Source organism: Mirounga angustirostris, unplaced genomic scaffold, assembly GCF_029215605.1.
Source record: "Mirounga angustirostris isolate CCGP_5_RB_7025 unplaced genomic scaffold, mMirAng1.0.hap1 SCAF_5, whole genome shotgun sequence".
NCBI classification, from domain to species: domain Eukaryota; kingdom Metazoa; phylum Chordata; class Mammalia; order Carnivora; family Phocidae; genus Mirounga; species Mirounga angustirostris.
The window spans coordinates 128,023,325-128,046,691 of record NW_026991713.1 but is presented as its reverse complement, the minus strand read 5'-3'; the positions used below and the strand labels follow the sequence as shown (position 1 = coordinate 128,046,691).

General features: G+C 43.1%; 1 protein-coding gene across 4 annotated transcripts in view; it reads left to right on the top strand.

Annotated features, from left to right (window-relative positions):
• CAMK1D (calcium/calmodulin dependent protein kinase ID) overlaps positions 1–23,367 on the top strand; it is a 425,032-nt gene that overhangs the window by 131,048 nt on the left and 270,617 nt on the right. The gene's annotated exons all lie outside the window — the stretch shown is intronic.

Below are 23,367 nucleotides of genomic sequence, written 5' to 3'. Positions count from 1 at the left end.
TTGGAGATTTTAATAATGCTATTAATAATGACAGTAAAACAACAGTTACTGAACACATTATGTTCTAGGCACTGTAAACACTATACATGTATTAACTCATTAAATCCTTACAGCAACCCTATTAGATAGATAGATAGTATTATTCCCATTTTACAGATGATGATACCTCATGAGAGAAATTAAGAAACTTGCCCAAGGTCACATAGCTAGTCAGTGGAGGAGCTACCTAGGTTGTCTGGTTCAAAAGTCCATACATATAACAAAAATTATGTAATAATAACAAAAGTGATAATAACATCCAATATATAACTATCACATACCAGCACATGCTAGCTAGAAAACTGCTATAGAGATAAATGTACAAATCATCTTCAGCATGAAGTGTTTTTGTTAGCACATCACATATATCATTCTCAGGTAGCAAGTATATTCATTCTGCATGTAGGAAATTTGAGAAAAGTCAGGTGACTTGCCAGAGAGATGGCAGTAGGATTCTCTAGCACAGATAAGAGGTCTTTTCAATGACTATTGCTGTCCCTCTGGATGGTGCAGTACATTTCTAGCCAGTGTATTTTGGAATAATAGAATCATAGGTGGTTAGATTTGGAAGAGACTCACAAGGTCTAAGTTTACCTCCAAATGTTATAAATCGCATACCGTGATGTATTGGAAAGCATCTCGTAAAAGGTAAAATGATATACGACTGTTAGTTGTTATAGATAGGAAACAGTTCTAGAGAGCAAAAGTGATGAAATCCTCATCTTCATTACCATCTTCGTAGCTGCATTTGTAGAACACAGATGTCCCAGGTGCTCTGCAGGACCCATCTCTGATGTTTAAAATAAACCTTCCAAATAGCTGTTATAATCCCCATGTCTTTTGTATGAGGAAATGGATGCTCAGAGATGATAGGTAACTTGCCCAAGCACAGTGACACACTTGGGTCAAGAGTCATTCACATTTCTTTACTGAGGACTTCCTACCTATGAGTATTTACCATATACTAATCACACATGTAATTACCATGTAATGTTTTGTCCCAGTTGGGATACTTTTTCTGAGTGAAGGGAGGTGGGTACTAGTAGTAATTATACTGGGACTGTGCTGGGCAAACTGAGACAAAGGATCACCTTAGTTATGTGCCTTTGTTTCCTGATTGCATAATTTATGTTTGCCATAGTTTTTTGATTTAGATGATATAAAATGTTCTAGAGGGCCAGTGTTCATGAGTATTTATTTTAATGGATCTGCTGGTCTGCTGGTCTGTTTTCCAGGTTTGTGAGAGATGAACGACAGAGAGCTAGGTATTCCTTAATGTGGTGGACAGAGGTCACTTATAAATTTTGCTCATTGTTGCTGAGCAAGAAAGGACATCCTTTCAGCAAACGCAATTTTAAAATATGAGTGCTGTGCAAAGTCATGAAGAAAGTCCTTACACCAATATATATTTTATAGATTTTCCTCTAGGGCTGAGTACTCATGAGCCTTTCAGGATGAGTATGATTAAATATGGACAGGAATAGATATGTTTTCCCCTCTATTACACTGAAGATGAAGGAAGATCCATCGTCATGTGCCTCATGGAGGTAGGGCTTGGGAAATGGGAACAACGTGAATGTGAATTTTCTCTTGCACACTTATGAAAAAGATATCTAGCCAACTGGTCATGATCTGTCAAGCTGGGTAGTGTACCTTAATATACATAAGCACATAGTGCTGATCGCAATTCCAAGGAAGGGAATGATCTCCCTCTTACACAGGCTTTAAAGGACCCTAAATGTGAGGCTTCCCCTGTGGCAAATAAAATGGGTGGAAGCTACATGAAGTTGACATCAACATCAGCATTCTTGCTTTGGACATTAGTGGTGAAACCATCACGATTTGATGATGAACCGCCGGTACTTGTTTTGGTTTTGGTTTTCAGAAGTATGTACATTAGGGACCCGGTCAGGCACAAAACAAGGCTTTACCCAGAAACCTGCCCCGGGTGCATCCATTCTCCTTTCTGCCTTGTGATTGTCAGAGACATGGAAATTACCAACATCAGAAGGTTCCTCGTGCCCTGGCCCTTCCTCATCTGTATGCGTCACATTTGTTTAAACGTATTGTCTGTGGGCAAAGTCCAATTATTTAGAACCAAGTTACTAATGATAAACATAATGACTACAGTGTCTATCATTGTGCACCGCCATGGAGCGGGAAGTTGGTGGGGGGGGAGCTACAGGGAATCGTCAGAATTGAGAAAACAAAACAAAACACGTCTTGCACAGAATAGCATGGCGGGGGGCACTTGTTCAAGATTCATCTTCCATGCTGAAGTGATAAATTAGAGAATGCAGAGTAATTATAAATGAGAAACAAGACTCAAAATTGCTGTCACCTGACATTGCTTTCCCTTTCTCTGTTTCCTAGCAATAATATTCTCATAATGTTCTATCTGGGTCCATCACAAACTGAAAAATGACTTTTGCTGTTTTCCTCAAGGGTGGTTGATGCAGCAAATAACTATTAAATGATGAATTTGGGTATTGTTACAGAGGCCAGGGGATTGCTAATCAAGTAATGGAGATTTTCCATCTCTAGTTACAAAGATTTATAACTAGGAATCTGAGCACACTCTCAGTTCAATTCCAACAGGGACCTAATCCAACTCTTCCCAATAAAAGATATTCCAAATACTACCTGGTGGAGAGCTTTGGCCAGGCTAGCTGGCCACTTCCACTTGACCATGCTCTCCCTGGGAAGGTTATTGAGCAATTAAATCATTCATAGGATGGAAAAAAAATCTTTGTTTTCCATTCATAATTGGGTTTCCTTTTCTTAATTTGATTGGGCATCTTGCCCTTTTTCTTTTGTTTTTTAGGCTTTTAAAAACTACATGTTGTCTTCATTCATTCATTCATTCTATAGCTAAAGATTGATCACTTGGCCCAAAGAGTCATGTTTAATTCTTCTCATTTTATTTTCATGACTGGTCTTTTTGAATGCATCACTGTTCTGAACCATCTCCCTCTTGCATTGTTTGTCTGGTTGTGAGATCATTTGAATGGAAGGATGTGTCTCAGGCACCGCTCCTCATGCCATCTCCTGGTCATCATTCTATAATGGCATGCACAATGCCCTCATAGACTGACTAATTATGAGTTTATCTTTTTAAAGCCTGATTTTCATGCCATAAACTTCCAGTTGTGTTTACTCTATGACCACCATGTTCTTTTTTTGTGCTCTGCTTTCTGGATATGGGTTTCCATGCTTCTTTAGTCTACGTTATCATTATTTTAATGGCTCTGGATCATTGTCGTGATCCACCTTTCCTGCCACTGACTCTTCAGTGTGACAGAGAACCTCCACTCTAACTGGGTGGTTCTTACGGCCATCTTATTAATAAGGAAGAGAATTTGGCTAATAGTAATGCAGTTTGTATTAACATGGCATGAACAGGTCATGCATTTGTTATCTCAGGTAAAAGAATTTAAAAAATAGATAATCCAGGGCTGATATGGTGGTTCTATGAAGACATGAGGAGCCTAGGTTCTTTCGACTTTTCTATGCCATAACCACAAGCAAGGAACTTCTATCCTCACAGTCACAAGCTGACCACCAGAGATTCAGCCATCATGACCTTATTCTAGAAGAAAAGAAAGAGCAAGGGACAAATCACTTCTCTTTTAAAAGAGTTCCTTTGTAAGCCTCACACAGTGACTTTGGCTTTAATCTCGGCTACCTCTAGCTGAAAGGGAAGTTCAGAAATGTAACTTTGCAGTCTGGTGTATGAGAGTAAGGTTAGCTGTTGTAACAAATAAACCTCTGAATGTAGTGCCTTCCCATGATAGGCCTTCATTTTTCTCTTATTGGAGAAAAATAAAGTTGTCCCTTGTTGCCAGTAGGCCTCCCACCTGGGGACTGAGAGACCCAGGCTCCCTGCCTCTCCTCTAGGACCTGAGTCCTTGCACTGAATGGACATGTGGTGAGCAAGAATGGAGGGTCGTGTGTGGGAGGTGTTTCTGGGCCAACCTGGAAGGGCCCACATCATCTGCTCCTGCTCCGTTGGCCAGAGCTCAGTCACATGGCCACACATCCCTGAAAGGCTAATACCTAGCATCTTGTTCTGTGCCTGTGATCAGAGGGGAATGGATTCAGGGCACAGCCAGCCGCTGGGCGGAGTGCTGCCCCAGTACTGCCAGGACTCTGTTACTGGGAAAGACATTGAGACACACTGAGTCCCGTGGAATGAGGAACAGTCTCAGCTGCAGCTCCCACTCATTTTTCCCATGGATATTCTTCCTGTTCCTGTTCCCCCAGGTCAGGCCTCCTCCCTTCCGAGTCTGTGTGGTGACACCAGCCCTCGCCATGTTCTCCATTCTCCAACTTCTTGTCCATCCTGCCAGATTTAGCTCTGGATTCTACCGTGACTTGTTTCTCTTTGTTCAGTGCTTCCTGGGTCTTGGTTTTTGTTCTCTAACCACGTGAAAGCAGGGACTTTATTCTCCTCTTCCATCATTGGTAATGGTTAACTGTGCCCTAGTAAGTGATGTATCCTCATGGGAATGGCCAAGAAGTCCTCGATGAAGTCAGTTCAAAGAAATAATGAGACCAGGAGTTAAATAGTTCAAGCTGACACTGTCCGGCCAACATCCAGAGGCCATTCGAAGGACCACCTGACTTCCGTGGTTGTGTGCTAACGGTGTCCATTGTGTGATCTGAATCTGGACAGGGCCCTCTCTTTACTAGGTTGAAGTTCACTCTAGAAAATTCCTACTCCTATAAGGTTACTCACATGCCCTTGCTTTGCAAAGGTTCAGTGCTCGGTTTTGGCCAGGCAAGTTTTGGTCTTTTCTCCAAGTTCTTAAAATGTTTTGTGAATATTTTTGTTTTAGGGCCTGTTGCCTCACCAAAATAATTAGTATTTCCTGATCACACTAAGGAGTGAGTATGTAATCTTTCTATTTAATCCTTACAACAGCCCCATTGAGGTATATGGTCTCACTTACCCCCACTGTGCTGTTCTGCCTTGGGTTAAATTTTTTAAAAATCATGAAATCTTCAAATTTACCAAGAAGTAGAGAGAAATAAATGAACAGATTACTATGTAGTCACCACCCAGACTGAGCAAATGTTGATTAACATTTTGCCGTATTTGCTTCAGCTTTCTCCCTCAAAAATGTTACAGCTATAGCAACCAGTTATGGATACACATCCCATTCTCTTCCTCTCCAGAGTCAATCTATACCTGAAGCTGCTGTGCATTCTTATTATGTGTCTTCAGACTTTTACTACATATGTCTATACTGTATGTCTTAGCAGTGTAGGGCCTTAGGATTATTGGTCTGTATGTGTGTGCGTTTTATAGAGAGACCTAAGTGGAATCGATCCTGTAGGTCTCTCTTCATAACCTGCTTTTGCTCACCTATTATTATGTTTTGGAGATTTATCCCTGTTGATTCATGTAGATCTCATCACTTAATTTAACTGCTAGAGTATTCCGCTGAATGGCTATAACATAGCTTACTTTTGTCGTTTGGGATAGTTACCTCCCTCTAGATTAATTGGGATATTGCATCCCTTTAGATAAATACATGTAGCTCTAACTCTTTTCATTAGCCATGTAATATTCCATGGTATGGATGAACTATTCCACCATTACTGGCCATTCATAATGTTTTCCTTATTTTCCATTTCTAATAGCACCGCAATAAGCATTTTACACATACATTGTTATATCATGTGTTTATTTCTATAGATTAGGTTTCCTAAGATGCAGGTGAACAGGCACAGCCAGATCCATTTCCAAAAATGTTATGGTGATTTCCAGGCAGCAAATTTCCCATGTAAATTGACCTTTTTTCCCAACCTGATGGGAAGGAAGGCATCCTGTTGAGATTTTATTTAGCATTTCTGGGGCTACTAGTAAGGTCGGGCATCAGTTCATATGTTCATTGGCCATCCTGTGAACTGTGTGATTGTATCCTTGCCCACACTGAACTGTGGGACCGGGGCATCTCTGCTGGGCACGGTTTCTGTGAACAGTACCCCCTGGAGTTGTGTGTGTGTGTGGCAGCCTCAGTGGGAAGCAAGCCCTTGTTGTCACTGGGATATTAACTCTGTGTCCTCCTGGTTGCAATTATCCCTCCACCCCCATCCCAGCCTGTTAGTCATTATACTTTGCTTACAGTATCTTTTACTATGCCCCAATTTCTTATTTGAAAGACTTGACTATTTTCTCTTTTCCAACATAATTTTTGGGCTTGGTGTCCTTAACTTAGGACATTTGCATCTTTAACTTGTGGCGTTAACTTATGCATACCTTCTAATTCTTGTCTCCTAAAACATTTCCAGCATTTTTATTGTAGCTTTTACTTGGAAATTTCAGCAATGTCTTTAGAGAACCCAGATTTTCTAGGTATGTTATTACAGCATGGCGAAGGCATCCAAACTCATTTACCAAATATCATTTGCCTAGGTGCTGTATCAAATGCTCTGCTGAGGAACAAGGATGCGACATGTGTTCTCATCTTTTCCATTTAAAAATTTCCACTTTGATCTCTTCTGTTCAAAGTACTGTGAAGCTCACAGAGAGAGAGGGTGGCCAGCTGGTGGCTGCTCACACTTGGTAGGGAGACCTGGACTGGTATTTTTGTTTAAAAACCAAATAAAGAAACAAGGCCATTGTAATTGTCCCTGATATTTACCCTCAGGAAAGATGCCAGGACTGGAGCATCCTGGAGACTGACCGATGATCTCTTCAGCTCCTGCCATTTGCGAGGGTTGAGACACAGTGATTTTTTTTCCTTAGAGGAGAAGGCAGATTTTTTTTTCCTTAGAGGAGAAGGCAGATTTTTTTTTTCCTTAGAGGAGAAGCAGTGAGAAAGGGGTTCATTTTGCTGCTGCTGGGGAGGTGGATCTGATTTAATGGTGAAGACAATTTGTGGCTCCAGTGTCTATTTTTAAGCGTACTTTTCAGCAGCATTAAAGTGTGTGGCAAATGAAAAAAAGAAGTTAAATCATTTTAGTGTTATATTTGTGTGTGTGTGTGTGGTTTCGATAAATTTCCATAGCCTCCTTTTGTTGCTAGGTATGTGAAATGACTTTTGCCATTATGAGGATGAAGTGCCAGTTCCAGGAAGGGCCTGAGGAGGTGCAGAGCAGTTGCTAGGCGTCCGGCAGATTAGTGATGAGATGCAGAATAGCATTATAATTCTCCATGCAGCCAGCGCGGAGCAGAAGACGCACACAGATGAGTGTGGGAGGCGGAGCCCCTGGGGTTCCAGCCTGCGCTCACCGTGGGTGGGAGAACCTGCCTGGCATGCTCCTTTGCAGCTCTCGCCTGGGGCGGAAGGCGGGGCACCGTCTCCATCTTGCAGGTGGCAAAACGGAGGCAAAAAGAGGGTGCATTTCAGCAGCTTCCTGAGATCACTCAGGCTAGAACAGAGGGCCTTCTCAGCTTCTTGAGGAACTTCCACTACATCGGTCTCAATTCTACTTTTTAGGAATGAGAATAGGAGTTACTTTGGCTAAAATGATGCTTGGCCTGAGTCTTGGTGCTTTTTTAAAGCTCTCACAGGGAACAAAAATGTGTCCCACAACCAGCGGATTGAAATCTTTCAGGAAAGATACTCCAAACCCCACCAAACCCTTGCTGTGGCCCACGGGCGCAAATGCTGTTCCTGGATCTCATGATCCTGCCTACTCGCCCCTTCACACAGCTGCATGCAGCCTGGCCGCCTGCTCTTCTTCCATCTGGTGGGGCCCCTTGTGTGCGCTTCCCCATCCTGGAAGTCTTCTGGATGTGCCTGTGATCCCTTCCTTGTGCTGTTCCATTCTCAGCACAGAGGCCTGCCCTGGCTACCCGGTCCGTGAATGCACACTCTGTCTTTTTCTCCCCCTGCTTTATCTTTGTTTCTAGTTCTTACCAACACCAGGCACGTATATGTTTACAGGCTGCTTCCCTCTCCCTGGTGTGGGAGCTTCCTGGGGGCAGGACGTGCGTTCCATCCCCCTCCGTCTCCCCAGGACCTGCTATCTCAGAGTGCTCTGTACTCCCTGCCAGCTCACGGATGCGTCACCTGCTCCCCAAGGCGGCGGCAGGGTCAGCGGACCTTGCCACCGTGTCTCACCACCTGCGGGAAGCGGTGCAAGGGGACCGTGCCACATATCGTGGTTGGCACCAGCTTGTCATCCAGGTTTCTGTGAAAGGGAGTCCGTCTTCCCGGGGCTGGAGCTAACTAGTGGTTAAACTACAGATCGTTGTCACTGTCATTAAGGCTTATTGCTGAACCGATGCTCATGTGGCTCCCAGGAAACACACTTGTGCTTTGGGGGGAGATGTCCCTAGGTAGGTCCCTTAACCCAGAGAAGTGGCTCAAGCTCCTCAGTGGGACAGTGTGGGGAGATGTCTCTGGGCAAGCAAGCCTTTTGGAACCCCTCAAATCACCTGCCCTGGGGAAGCTCATAAATCTCAGAGCAACGCAACCCTCAATGGGTGTAGGGTCAAGGAAGAGAGCCAGGGAGTTTTGAATGAGTGCCTTCTGCCTGGCACGGGGAGAGAGACAGATGAACAGCTATGTCCGCATGTTTCTCTGCCCTAACTGAAGAAGCCAAGCAGCCTGTGCCTGGGGCTGGTGGCCTCTGCAGGGGTCAGAGCATTCAGGGCACTATTCTTACCACTTGAGACTTGCCAAGGGCTGGTAGAGGTGGATCAACCCGTGCATTCATTTCCATCATCTCTGTGATGTGTCGTAACTTCCATGGCCAGGTCAGGAGAAAAGCCCAGAGAACAATATCCCTACACGTCTGGTCTCCATTTTGTGTGCAGTGGTATCTCGGGGAATGATCTTTAGTTTTTGTGGGTGGCCACTAGGCAGACTTATTCTTATTTTCATCTAGAAGTAGTGTCGTAATCAGCACCTCACAACAAATTGGTTGGTAGTTTGTGTTGTGTGGGATTGAATGGTGAATAAATCTTTGTACCAAGTCACTAATGCCTGTGGACGAATGAACTTTTCTTTCAGCTGGGACAGTGTTAATGGGATCATGTTTTAGGACATGGGAGAACTTGTCAATTGTGCTTGAAGATTAAGTCTGCTCTATTAATCAGGAGATGCATAATGAAATGTGTGGGCAGTTTAGAAAGAGGACTTAGCAGGTGGGGAAATATAAGGGTCAATCTTGAGTCTACTGAGTTTTTGTATTTTTGAAAAGAATAAAAATTATTACGTAGCATTTTAAGATGTAAGACAATAAGGAGGGGGCCTCATTTTAAAACAGTGAGGAGTGGATTAGGAACATGAAAAGAAAGTTCAAATTGAAAATTCTTCTACTCTCCTTTAATGAAGAGCATGGGTACCTGGAAATCAGAGGCAAGAGAACCTTCTGTCTTCAGTCCTTGGGGTTGAAATGGGCAAACACTGTCAGAAACTTAGAAAGAAGCCAAAGTTATTAGCCAGAGCGTTCTCTGGTTAAGAAAATTTCAATGATTTCACCCATCAGAGCCCAGATTGCTGTTGACATAGTGGGCGAGAATTTGGACATTCTTTTTGGGGGCAAAATATAGCAAAAAACCCCCCTCTGCACCCTATTCACTCATTACTTTTGCTGAATTATGAAATTAACTATACCTGAAGAGGTGGCATGGTTTAAAAATGAAAAAGCATGATTCTCACAACAAGCCAGGGTTAGAACATCAGTTTATTATCTCATTAGTAAAATTTTTAACCTCTTTGAGAACTTAGGTTTTCTCAGGTGTAAAGTAGGCATAATGTTATCATGCAGGGTTATTGGTAGAATTAGAAAATTATTAGCATATAGTTTTCAAAATAGGCTTCTAATAAGGCTTTAATAAACAGTATAGATGTTGATGATGGTGGTGGTCATGGTGGTGATAATGATGATGGTGATGGTGGTGTTGATGGTGATGATGATGGGGATGATGATGATGATGGTGGTGATTATCTAGATTAGGGAAGCTTCATTCTTTGCACAATAACCTATCTTCCTGACAAAGGGAATTGTTCCCCATGGTGCAACTCTATACATACAAGGAAAGGACAGAATAACTTGCATCTTGACCAAGTTCTGTCTACAACCTTGTTTATGGAACTGTCCAAAATATAGCTCAGTTTTGAAAAGATGTGCAGGGCATTTCATTGGTTAGTGTAGGGAGATTCAGCCAATTATGGAGTAATCACTTCCTTTTTTTTTTTTTTTAAGATTTTATTTATTTGACAGAGAGAGAGACAGTGAGAGAGGGAACACAAGAAGGGGGAGTGAGAGAGGGAGAAGCAGGCTTCCCGCAGAGCAGGGAGCCCGATGCGGGGCTCGATCCCAGGACTCTGGGATCATGACCTGAGCCGAAGGCAGACGCTTAATGGCTGAGCCACCCAGGCGCCCCTGGAGTAATCACTTCCTAAAGTAAGAAGAAAGAGAAGAGAATTTTCATGTTGAAAATATAGAAAGCATGTTTTATATTACTCAGTGGAAGTAGAGACAGTGTTTGCCATAAATGAATTTCTTACATAGCAAAGCCATATCACTTTGTTAGGGAGGACACTTACCTCTTTCTGTTCAAATGATGTAAAAGATCACAGTGGCCTACGACATGTTTGAGAATACCACATATTAGCTCTGTTCATTTCCTTCATTTGTCCCAAACTTCATGCCTTGTTACTACCTGCTGTGCTAAGTGACACTCTCCCATCTGATTTTTGTCCCTGGTGTGTCTCAAGCTCCTTTTCCAAGGGCAGCATTCCATCAACCCCTCACACCTGGGTTTGAGTCCTGGTACCTCCAGGCACCGGCTTTGAGATTTGGACAAGTTCTTGAACCTTGATGAGGTCAGTTTCCTCATCTGTAAAATAAGGATAAACACTAATAATACAGATATGTATTTGTATTAGTTCCTTATTGCTGCTATAACAAATTGCCACAGACCTGGTGGACTAAGACTACACAAATTTATCTTATGGTTGCAAGCAGAAGTCCAGAAGTGGGTCTTGCAGGCTAAAGTAAACATGTTGACAGGACTATGTCCCTTCTAGGGGGTCTAGGGAGAACCTGTTCTTAGCCTTTTTAAGCTTCTAGAAATTGCCAGCATTCCTTCACTCACATCCTCCTTCTGCAACAGCATCACTTCGACTACTGCTTCCAGCATCCCATCTCCTCTGATTCTGATCTTCCGGCCTCCCTCTTGTAAGGACCCTTGTGATTACATTGGGCCACCTGGCTTATCCAGTATCATAGCCCCATTTTAAGACCCTTCATCTAATCACAGCTGCAGAGTCCCTTTTGCCATGTAAGCTAACATTCACAGATCCCAGGGATTAGGACATGGATATGTTTAGGGGGCCATTATTCTGTCTGAGTCTGTGAACACCAATGATATGTTTTATAGTTTTACACATGCACACATACAGTTTGTTCCTAGCAATATGCTCTGCATAAAAAACCATTGCTCAATCCCACAATCCCCTCGTGTATTTATGATCTGCCCTATTGAGGGCACTGGCTCTGGATCATGTTCTCCTTCTGTCAACCCACCTTTCTTGACTTCCTTCTTCTTCCCTGATGTTTTTGCCTGTTTAAACATAGTCATCCTTCAGGGCCCGAGTCAAGTTCCCCCTTCCCCACGAATGAGTTCCCTGATGTTATATATGAATGATCTCTATGAAGAAAAGTTCCTTGACACCCCCCCACCTTTTTAAAAAATATTTTCATTGGTGAAGGTGTTCAGGCTAATTGTGAACCAAGTATACAAGGCTGATTCATACCAGTGAATACCAGTCCTATTTAGATATCCAGATATCACAAAGGGTAAACTTCACCATATAATGGGGACATTTCATCAGTAGGGTATAACTAGTTGGACCTAAGAGGCTTTAATTAGCTGGATAGTCATTTTGCATAGATGATTACTGATAGCTCTCACTGTCCTTTTCTAAAATTTTCTGTACTTCATTAAATAACTTTTAATGGAAAAATAGTGCACATACATAGTAAAATGGATAAAAAGTAACTCTCCTCATTCTTAAGCCTCTTCCTAGAGGCAAGTATAACTTGCTTCGTCTCTTTCTAGAGATTGTGTGTGTGTGTGTGTGTGTGTGTGTGTGTGTGTGGTGTGGGTGCAAAGGGGAACATAATGGACGCTTTGCTCTACACCTTCATTTTTTTCACTTAACAATATATCTTAGGGATAATTCTATTTCAGCACACATCAATCTGTTTAATTATTTTAAATGGCTGCATAGTACTTCATTGTATTTTTAGATTGTAATTTACTTAACCAGTCCCCTATTATAGATATTTTGAATATTTCCAATGATTTGCTATTCCAAACTTTTGATTTTTTAAAAGATTTTATTTTATTTATTATTATTTTTAAAGATTTTTATTTATTTATTTGACAGAGAGAGTGAGAGAGAGAGAGCACAAGCAGGGGGAGAGGGAGATGCAGAGTATCCACTGAGCAGGGAGCCCATTGTGGGGCTCAATCTGAGGACCCTGGGATCATGACCTGAGCTGAATACAGATGCTTAACCAACTGAGCCACCCAGGTGCCCCTTAAGATTTTATTTTTAAGTAATCTCTGCACCCAGTATGGGGCTGGAACTCTCATGCCCCTGGGATCAAGAGTCACATGCTCCACCCAACTGAGCCAGCCAGGCGCCCCTCAAACTTTTGATTTTTTTTTAAACAGGTTATTGATAGACCTCCTCTTTTTTATGTAGATGTAACCAAATGTCCCTTTAATGTAGTAATTGTTATTATCATTACTTTTTGGAGCCCAATGTGGGGCTTGAACTCATGACCATGAGATCAAGACCTGAGCTGAGATCAAGAGTTGGATGCTTAACCAACTGAACCACCCAGGCACCCCTAATGTAGTAATTATTATACTAATAAGACTCTTTTTTTTTAATGTGGGATCTTGAAAAACTAATTAGAAAGGATATTGATATGTGAGTTTGGCTGGCATGGAACTTGAAAGACTTTTCCTTCAAGTCACCTGTTGATCCATCTGCCCTTAACCAGCATTAAAATAGATATAAAAGAGTGCTTAAAATCAGAGCTTTCCAGAGGGTCCCAAGGAGTAGGAATGGCCATGTGAGGGTGGGCCAGATGGGATTATCTTAAAATAGCTCCCCCAGCTTAGCTGTTAAGGTATTGCCCACCATTTGATGATGATGTCCTCTGGCCCCTATAAAGAAATATGTATTTGGCATTAGGAGGACATTGGATCTTTGTAGCGGTCACGGGAGGAGGACATGAATGCCTTCTAGTTCTGATCTCCTTACCATAATAGATAGGAGTGAGAAAGAGGGCCACTCTGAAGAGCCACTTCTGTAGGGAGAATCTTTGTCAAACGGGAGATCCGTGTAGACACAAGGAGATGTACCACCTGACAGGTCTGCACAGTTGACAAAGAAAGATGGAGAATATAATGGGAGTTCCAGTTTCATCCAAGTCCCTACCTCGTTGAGGAACAAGATTTCCTGTCCCCTCAAAGGCCCTTCTAGCTGGACTAAGAATCAGATTAATATGAGACAGAGTAATAGGAGAGAATAATTTTTTTTTTCACTGCAAAAATCAAATTTATTAGGTGTACATACAGAGAATCCACATAGACATGGGAATTCCAAAGACAGGCAAAATGAGGTGTGTATGTCATTCTGAACTTAGGAGAAGGGGGTAGGGGCCCGGGACCTCAGAGGAAAAGGACGCACTTCCCGGGGCAGTAAGAGGAGAAGGTGTTTGGAAAGTAGATGTTTGCCCTGCCATATAGATGGGTCACTCAGATCAAATTTATCTCTGTTAGTAAACTTCATTCTGGGAAAGACCCCCAATTTAGATTCTTCCATGTGGTTAAGGGAGGGACAGAAGTTTCTCTTGAGCCTGCAGGGTGTGAAGTGCCTTCAGCTCAAAATAATCCGCATGCCAAAGTGGCACATTTTGGGTGGGGTGGGGGGCCTGTCCTGAACCCCTTTAACCCGTATCATGCAAGTGAAGTATACCCTTGCAACAAATGCATATATGGCCCACACGGACACTTCCTATGCCTTTCAGTGTTGCTAGCTTTTTAGCTGTGGCTATAGGAGACTTTGTAATCCCAGAAGAACTGAATCTTGTGTCCTGTCCCCGCCTGCCTCCCTGAACCAGGCCTCCCATTAATGCTCCCTGTTGGTGAGCTAAGGAAAAATGACTGACATAGTCAGGCTCCATATCAACCTTTCACAAGTGACTGGAAAAGGACAGAGATAAAATGTGAGGCCCTGTCAGAGAAGCCAAAGGGGAAAAGTTGGGTTATTAAATGAAGCTGGTGCCTTCAAATATGGCAATACGCCTTCATTTGGAATTTATTTATCTTCTGCATTTGGATCAGTGAAGCAGTTAACAGTATAGATTTAGTGCCGCAGAAAAACCTCAAGAAACCAGAGATGTCACACGCAATGACTATTGCTGGCATTTTGATGCCTTCCCCCATGACAAGCATTGTCATAACCCCAACAGTTCCAGTGGCTCTAGACACAGGGACGTATTCAGAATGGGAATTGATCTGGGCAGAAATCAGGCTAATCGTCTGAATATTTAAGAACGTTTCATCATGGTTCTTGAAGCTATTAGGGAAACTTGCTAGTCATTGTAGGATTTACCAAGTTGAAGAGGAAAATGGGATTTTGGAGTGAAAAAGAAGAGCTATTTTCAGTAGGAGCCTCCCTATTTGTATGCATAACCTCCTAAAGTTAAGGATAGGTCTCTAATTTGAACTGGTTGGTGAGGCATGGGTCCAAATTAATAAGGGCCTGACTTATGGATTATTTTTTTAAGAAATGGGATTTTGATACTTTTAGCTCAAGCATTAACATAAACTAACATATGGCTTTCAGTGTAATTGCCAAGTAGAGCTTTTAGAAGGCATACTTTAATGAATAGATGTTCTGTCTAAATGGGATACGAATTTTCATGTGTGCATATTTATTCTTGAAGCGTGTGAAGGCAAAACTTTTCTTTTTGCCTTTTTTTTTTTTTTTTTTTTTTTGCTTTGTTTGCTGTGTTTTTCCGCCTGGGCATGGATTTCTTGAGGTCAGTGGGCTGAATTAGCACTACAAAATGTCATCAGTGGCGTGTGAGTTAGTCGAGATTTTAGACCGAAGATGTGACCAGAAAGAGTTAATGCCACTTCTGAAATTGTCTCATTTCTGTCTGGAGAGTTGCTTAGACCATCTGACTCCACTACTGTTTTTATCTGTTTGGATCCTCTGGGGTCAGTAAGATTATTGTTAGAGTTAGCAGACAGGTTTTCTTATTTTAAGAATTGATTCTGGTCTGGAACAATAGGTCTAAGAGGCACCGTCTAGTGCTTAGATGCTCTAAAGCCAAGGATCACCAACTTCATTTTTCACTGGGAAGTTTATTTTTTCCCCCATTTTTTTCTTCCTTCAGCCCTTAATATTGTCCTGGCCTAACACTGGGGAAAGAGTATGCTTAGTGGAAAAGAACATTTTAATTTATGGCCCAAGGCCATAACGTCTCTCTGCCCAGTTGCCCAGCAGTCATGGTCATAGGTCATAGGCCAGAGATGATGGTGTTAATACAGTTAATAACACAATCAATCTGATTTGTATGTAGAATGACTAAAAAGAATGAGAAGGCAATGATCCAGTAATAGCTGACTCTAAGCTAATTGGGCAGATCATTTCAGCACCATCTGATTATTTCTTGGTCTAATTTGGGATGGGTATAATTTTACCGAACGATTGGTTTCGTGTACTGTTGTGAATCAAAGAGACAGCTCTGGAATTCCTGATTCTTGGTGAAAATCAGAGGCATCTGTCTCTTTAAGGTGTCACCAGTTCAATTTGATGGACGTTGGTAGAACATCTAAAATGTGCAAGTCACTGTAGGTTGTTGGAGGTTAAATGTTTGTCCCTCTTGTGATTAAATTGCTTTTGTATGAGAAAGGGATTTATTTTGAAATTATATGCACTTAAAGCAGCCAGCACATGAAGTACCCTTTTTAAATACTATCTGGTATGTGTTCTTAACAACTTCAGGTTAAAGATCATTGGAAATTGGGAAAGCAGAATTCATAGATTCTTATTTTTGCTTTTTATGGTAATAATTGGTAGTGAGTAGGTAGATTAGCCAGCATAGCTCTGGGTGTGCCTTAGCTCTGAGTTCTGGTCCCCCTTATCCATGGGGGCCCCCCAGTGGATGCCTGAAATCACAGGTAATACTGAATGTCTAAATACTATGTTTTTTCCTATACATGCATACCTGTGATAAAGTTTAATTTATAAATTAGGCACAGTAAGGGATTAGTCAATAGGAACAATAAAATAGAACAATTATAACAATATATTGTAATGAAAGTTACGAGTATAGTCTCTCTCAAAATACCTTCTTGTGCTATACTCACCCTTCTTCTTGTGATGGAGCGAGATGATAAAATGCCTCCGTGATGCGATGAAGTAGGTGAATGATGTAGGCATTGTGACAAAGCATGAGGCTGCCTATCGTCAGAAGGAGAATCATCTGCTTCCAGGCCTTGGTTGACTGTGGGAAGTGAACCTGGGGATAGGGGGTCTACTGTATGTAGAAGCAGATCTGGAGGTAAGGTGCTCTGAATGGCTCTAGGATTTTTTTTTTTTTTTTTCACAAAGGGCAGGTGAATGTCTATCTGTAGTTCACAAAACCATTAAATGCTGATTTTCAGTAAACTCAGGAATGTAAGGAATTCCCAGAGCCCAGCCCCCTTAATGTTGTTGCCCTTCCCTTGGTCAGTTGGAGTTGGAATCATTTCCCTCCAGGAGGACTGGGTACATCCCCTCAGGGGGGCACTTTCTAGCATGCATAGTCTAGGGCATGGATGATCCACCATTAAAACATTGGGATTGCCTTCTCACAGCTGACTAGATAAAGCAAAAAGAAACAGCCTTTTTCAGAGCCATTGTTTATGAAGTTAAAAGCAGAAGCAGTTGTTTAGAATTCTTTAGTCAATATAGAAAATGTGACATTTCCCCGAGTCTTAGAAATTCAGCTAGCAAAACATTGTTTATTTCCTCCTGGGTGCCTGGCATATAATCAGAGTAAGCTGCCTCCAGGTGATGAGATTTGATTTTCTTTGAAATGTGGAAGAGAAAGGGGAAGGATTAAATTTTTGTAATTTGTACAGCTTATCTTCAGGAGCTGAAAATATGTAGCATTTCAAGAATAACTTTTTGTTTGACCTTTCAATAATTTGGCACAGAGATTTAATTTAGATGGAAAATTGGTGTTTTTTTTTTAATGGAATGTTAGTATTCTTTAAAAATCAAGTAAATATGTTGTTACAACTCGAAGAAATGCAACCTTTAAAACACTGGGATTTTTATTTCTCCCATGAACATGCTTTTCCAAAGTCCTTTCAACCATCTAAAAATCTGCCCTCTCCTCTTTCCTACCAAATTCGGCTTATTTAACCAGGATGAAGGTTTATGGGGAGAAATGTCATATCACAATGTCACAAATTTAATATTTTTACTAGTCAGGACAAACCATGTTCTCAGGATTCTTCAGCTGGAGAATATTACTTATGTGTTCAGGCACACAAATGTGTGGTTTAAAATATATCCAGGAAGACTCAAAGAGTTTTTATGCTTTAAGAGAAACCTTTGAGGTTCTTTCTGCCTACACTTGCATAGAAATGTGGAGGAACACTTTGTGAAGGAGGAAACGGACCATATCATTTTCTTTTTTTTTTTTTTTTTAAAGATTTTATTCATTTATTTATTTGAGAGAGTGAGAATGAGAGAGAGAGAGAGAGCACATGAGAGGGGGGGTCAGAGGGAGAAGCACACTCCCTGCTGAGCAAGGGAGCCTGATGTGGGACTCAATCCCGGGACTCCAGGATCATGACCTGAACTGAAGGCAGTCGCTTAACCGACTGAGCCACCCAGGTGCCCAGAGACCATATCATTTTCTTCAACATGGAGTGGAAGGTCATTTATTTTGTGGGTCTACAGCACCGGGGAGATGTAGAAAGCTAGGTGGAGAAAGAGAGTAGAGCCTCAAGTGATGGTGATCAGCAGAACTGCCTTGGGCACCAGTTGGTGCCAGGATTGTTAGGTATGGAGACACAGAAAGAGAGTGGCTTGGGATGCTTGCTGTCACGTAGGCAAGTACATAAAGGACCACAGTGGGAGGTGTCAGTGGGGTGATGTAGGTATAAGCCAAGCGTACAAGTCTCAGAATGAGGGCCTCATTCTGTCTGGGTGGGAAAGCAATTGAGAAAGCCTTCAAAGAGAGGGGAATATACCAGCTGGGGCCTTTAAAATATAAATGGAATTTTGCCAAGCAGAAAGAGAAAGGAATGGTGTTGAAGGAAGTGGGAAGGTGGGCAAGACTTGAAGCAAGGCCAGGAGTACAGCCAGTTGATTGATGTGGTGGGGTGGAGGTGATGTGTATCTGGCAGGGGTATGTTTGTGTTGGGGAAGTTGGCTCTAGAGTGGATGAGTCTGCAAAGCTGGGGTCAGGTTGAGGAGAGCTTTGAGCGCCAGAGATCCCTTGCGAAGGAGTTTCCACTTTATCTCGGAGACATGAAACCTCAGGGTTTTAGATAAGGCAGCAACATAACTAGATCTTTTCTTTAGAAAAGTAATGCTGGGAGCAGGCAGAAGAAAGCAGGTGGGGGCCAGGCTTGCTGGGGGCGGAGGGGCCAGGACAGAGTCCTGGAAATAGTACGGAGTGAAAGGACCAGAACTTGAGCCAGTGCAGTGGCATAGGGTTGGAACAGATGGGCATCTGGGAGTCTTTAGGGGAGACCCAAGCATACTTGGTGAAGGAGATGAGACAGGGAGGAGTGAAGTAGACAGGTTTCTAGGCTGTGTTATTGAACTGGTAGAAATGAGAGAGAGAACAGAGGAGGAACTTCGGGGATAAAAATACTGTTTTTTACACAATTCACAGCGCTTACCACCCAGCCACCCCATCCCTTCCACTCCCCACCCCCACCACTCCAGCAACCCTCAGTTTGTTTCCTGAGATTAAGAATTCCTCATATCAGTGAGATCATATGATAATTGTCTTTCTCTGATTGACTTATTTCACTTAGCATAATACCCTCTAGTTCCATCCACCTCGTTGCAAATGGCAAGATTTCGGGGTTTTTTTTTGATGGCTGCATAATATTCCATTGTATATATATACCACATCTTTATCCATTCATTTGTCGATGGACATCTTGGCTCCTTCCGCAGTTTGGCTATTGTGGACATTGCTGCTATAAATATCGGGGTGCACGTACTCCTTCGGATCCCTACATTTGTATCTTTGGGGTAAATACCCAGTAGTGCAATTGCTGGATCATATGGTAGCTCTATTTTCAACTTTTTGAGGAACCTCCATACTGTTTTCCAGAGTGACTGCACCAGCTTGCATTCCCACCAACAGCGTAGGAGGGTTCTCCTTTCTCCGCACCCTCGCCAACATCTGTCGTTTCCTGACTTGTTAATTTTAGCCACGTAACATAATAAAATAAAATTTAAAAAAATTAATTAAAAAATATTGTTTTTTACTTTGTTTATGGGGCTCTTCAGAGGCTGGTCGGGAGATTCAGCCAGAAGGCCCTCGTAAGCAGCTGGAAAGATGAGATTGCACATGAACGAGATTAACATTTAGATGAAGGTTAGGGGGCCATGAGGAGTTGGGGGGTGGAAACTGGAGACAACTGATTTTCCAGGGGGCAGGTGCAGAATAGGATGAAGGGAGAGCCGAGGATGCAGCCTGGGGGAGCATTGACGTTTGATGGGGGGAAGAGGAGCAGGTGGAGGTGGAGACACAATGGACAGGAGGTAAAAGGTGAGAACTGTGTTGTAGATCCAAGAAGAAGTGAGTTTTAGGAAGGAGGCCATACAAGAAACCAGTAGGATGAGCAGCAAGAAGGAGCCATTGATTGAGCTGTTGGGAGACGGCCCCTCCCCTAGGGCCCAGACCACCTGGTTTCAGGCAAACGGTGGCGGTTGGGGTTGCGGGAGTCAGATTGCAGAGACCGGGGTGGGGGGGCTTGGGTGCCAGGCAGAAGCAGACTGCATTCCAAGATGCAGGTGTGCACAGTCTGGCTGGAAGTCTCTACCGTTCCGTTTTAAATGGGCAGCTGATGGGGGGAACCTCCTTTGACCTCTGTATTTCTAAAACTCTGTAACTCTCTGTCCCTGCTTGTGTTCCTAGGAATTTATTTCATTGGGTTGTCTGAAACCTTTATGGACTCTCAGATCATTGTTCTTGCCATCTTCCTTCCTGCCACCAGCCGCCTCCCAGCCTGCCTCCCCCTCTCTCCTTCCCCCTCTCCCACCCCACCCTGCCCCAGCCCAGACACACACTTCTTTGTTGTGTAATTACATTGAAAGTGCCCAAACTCTTCATTCATGTGTTTCTGCTTCTGATGTTTTTAATTAGCTTTCCTGCCATGGGGGGAAGTGCCTTCAAGTGATTTCTGCTTATTGCAGGAACAATAACAATTTATGCTAATCTTGTATCGCCTAAGAAGACCAGACAGCTTTGTCTTTGGAAAGCTGAAGAAGGTAAATGCACATTGTTTGGCTAAATAAGGAGGCGAGGAGGTGGATTTGCACGCTTGGGGAGGGTTGGCAGCTCACCCAGAGGCACGGTGACCCTCCACGGCTGTCACCTTCCGTGTTTGAGAGCCAGGCTCCCTGCCAACAGCATGCTTCAGCCCAGTGTAGTGTGTGGGAAAGGACCTCGGAGGGGTTAGAAAACCTAAACTTCCTTTTCTGAACCTTACTACCTGTGTGACTGAGCCCCGGCTTCTTTATCTGCAAAACGGAGGTGACAGTCACAAGCCCTGTACACTTTCTGGGGTTGTGGCAAGAATTGGATTAGCTGATAAACGCCAAAGTGCTTTGTGAGTGCCAAGTGGTATACGACCCCTGCTGTTACTCATTTCTTTCTCCTTCAGGAAGGTAGTGAGAGAAAAGGTTTATTGAATTTTTTCAGTGCGTCCATCCCCAGGTAATGCCAGTGAGTAGAACCAGGCAGACTTTTAATTTTTTCTTATGGTAAAACATACATAATATAAAATGTATCCCTTTAACCGTTTGTAAGCATGTAGTTCAGTGGCATTAAGTCAATTCACACTCTTGTGTAACCATCACCACCAGCCATCTGCAGACGTTGTTTATCTTCCCATATAGAAACCCTGTCCCCATTAAACACTGACTCCCCATTCTCTGCTCCCCCAAATCTGGCAACCACCATTACTCTTTCTGTGTATGCATTTGACCACCCTGGGTACTTCGTATAAGTGGAATCGTACAGTATTTGTCCTTTTGATTCTGGCCTATTTCATTTCGTGTCATGTCTTCAGGGTTCATCCGTCTTGTAGCAGGTGCCAAAATTCCATTCTCTGGTATGGCTGAATAATAGTCCATTATATGGATAGGCCACATTTTGTTTATCCATTCATCCATTGATGCATATCTGGGTCGTTCCCACCTTTCGGCTGTTGTGAATAATGCAGCTATGAGCACGGGGGCACAAATATCTGTTTGAGTCCCTGCTATCGATTCTTTTGGTAGCATGCCCAGACATGGGATTGCAGACCGAATTTCAGCCTGAGAGAATGGGACTGTAGCCTTGGCTTTGTGACTCCACGGGGGAACTGTGGATGGAGACTCCTGGAGTCATGATGGGCATCCTTGGCCATCGGGGGCCTGCCTTGTGTCCTTTCACAGGTAACTTGTGGTCAAGCTTAGCTTGTGAAGCCCCTTACGTATTTATGTCCCACTGTCCTGCCCTCACCCAGGGTTGCAGATAAGTCCATCCCTCCTGAAGTCAGGGACAAAGACAGAGAGCCCTTGATCCAGGAGCATTACTGCCTCACCTTGACCTCAGCTTCCTGCAGCAACCCACCAGCACTGGCTCCCATGGAGACCGTAGTCCCTTCCTTCTGTCATGGGTCCAGGTCAGTTCATACACAGAAACCTCACTTCCCATCCTGTTTTCCAGGGAGGGAATGATCAACAGAATAAGGAGGTGTTTTCTCTTACAAGCTCTTGATAGCTAGTACCTCTTCCGTGTTGGCCGTAGTCTGTTACTCTCCATGCAGATTCTGAAGAGGAAGGAGCATGGTGGGTGCAGAGCAGGGCAGGGGGCAGCCAAGAAGTCTAGCAGGTCTCAGACCAAACTCTGGCAGCTTGGTCACTGCCACTAAAGGGCTTCTCTCCTCTCTGGAAAATAGATGCGCTCAGCCCAACAGACTCAGGAGAGAAACCACTGTGGTGTCATCAGCACCAAGGACTCAAATGGCACATAGGGAAACCGAAAACAAATGCATGGAATCCCTGGTTTAAGATCACCCATGGTGCTAGAATCCTGGTCTTTCCTCCCTGATTTTTCTCATCTCTAACATAGTTCTTGTTCTACCTTCTGGAGGGTAAGGAAAGGGAGCAGAGCATAATTGTCCATGGTTTTGTCCACCTAAGAGCCCTTGCCGTAAAGTGGATCCCTGTCAGTCAATCCCAGAGACACGGGTGAGGAGGAGAGACAGTTGGGTTCAGGGGATTCCCTCAAGTTGCCAAGAATTGGTTTCATTGGGCGAAATCTGTTGGCCGTGAATGTCTGATTCCATTTATCCCTCTGTGAGAAATCTGTTGTAGGTTTTTTGTATTTATGTTTCATAACTGTTGTTCTGGTTGGTTCTAGAAGGTTTCTGTGTCTGTGAGGCACGCAAGGCACGCGACCAGTAATTGGTGGATTTGGGCAGAAGATCTTTGTTCTGATATTTTCCATTTGGTTCTTTGGTGGAAAGCCGATCTTCTGCCCCTCAGGTTTATATAATTAGATATAGACATGAAGGTAGCTGAACTTTTTCTCTCGAGTTTCTGTTCCAGAAGGAGCGTTGTCTGAAGACTCACAGTTAATTGCACTAAGCAGAGTGAATTCCTCTCACTGGAAGGGATTTTAAAATATATATATTTGTATTTTCTTTGGTCTGTGATGGAGATGTACCCTTGTCACATGGGTAAAGAGAGGAAGAGAAAAGTATGTTTTCCTTGCTTGAGCATCTCTTTGATGTTGACTGAAGAACAGAGACCCTGAGGCTCCGGTATTGGGATGACCTTGGTCCTTCTAGTGGTTTCTTTTGATGCAGGAGGGTTTGTCTCTAATTATAACTGTGTAGAAGCCATGTGTAGTATCTCTCTGAGGGAAAAAGAGTTGCTCCTTGAAGTCTAGAGACAGGGAATGACTCAGTGGACCATGGATTTTCCTTAGCCTGTGTGCACAGAGTCCAAGTTCCTGGGGCCTGGAGTGGGCAATGGAGGACCCTACTTCTGTTTCAGTCCTTAGGGACGTTCTGCCCCCCAGGCCGAGCATGGGACC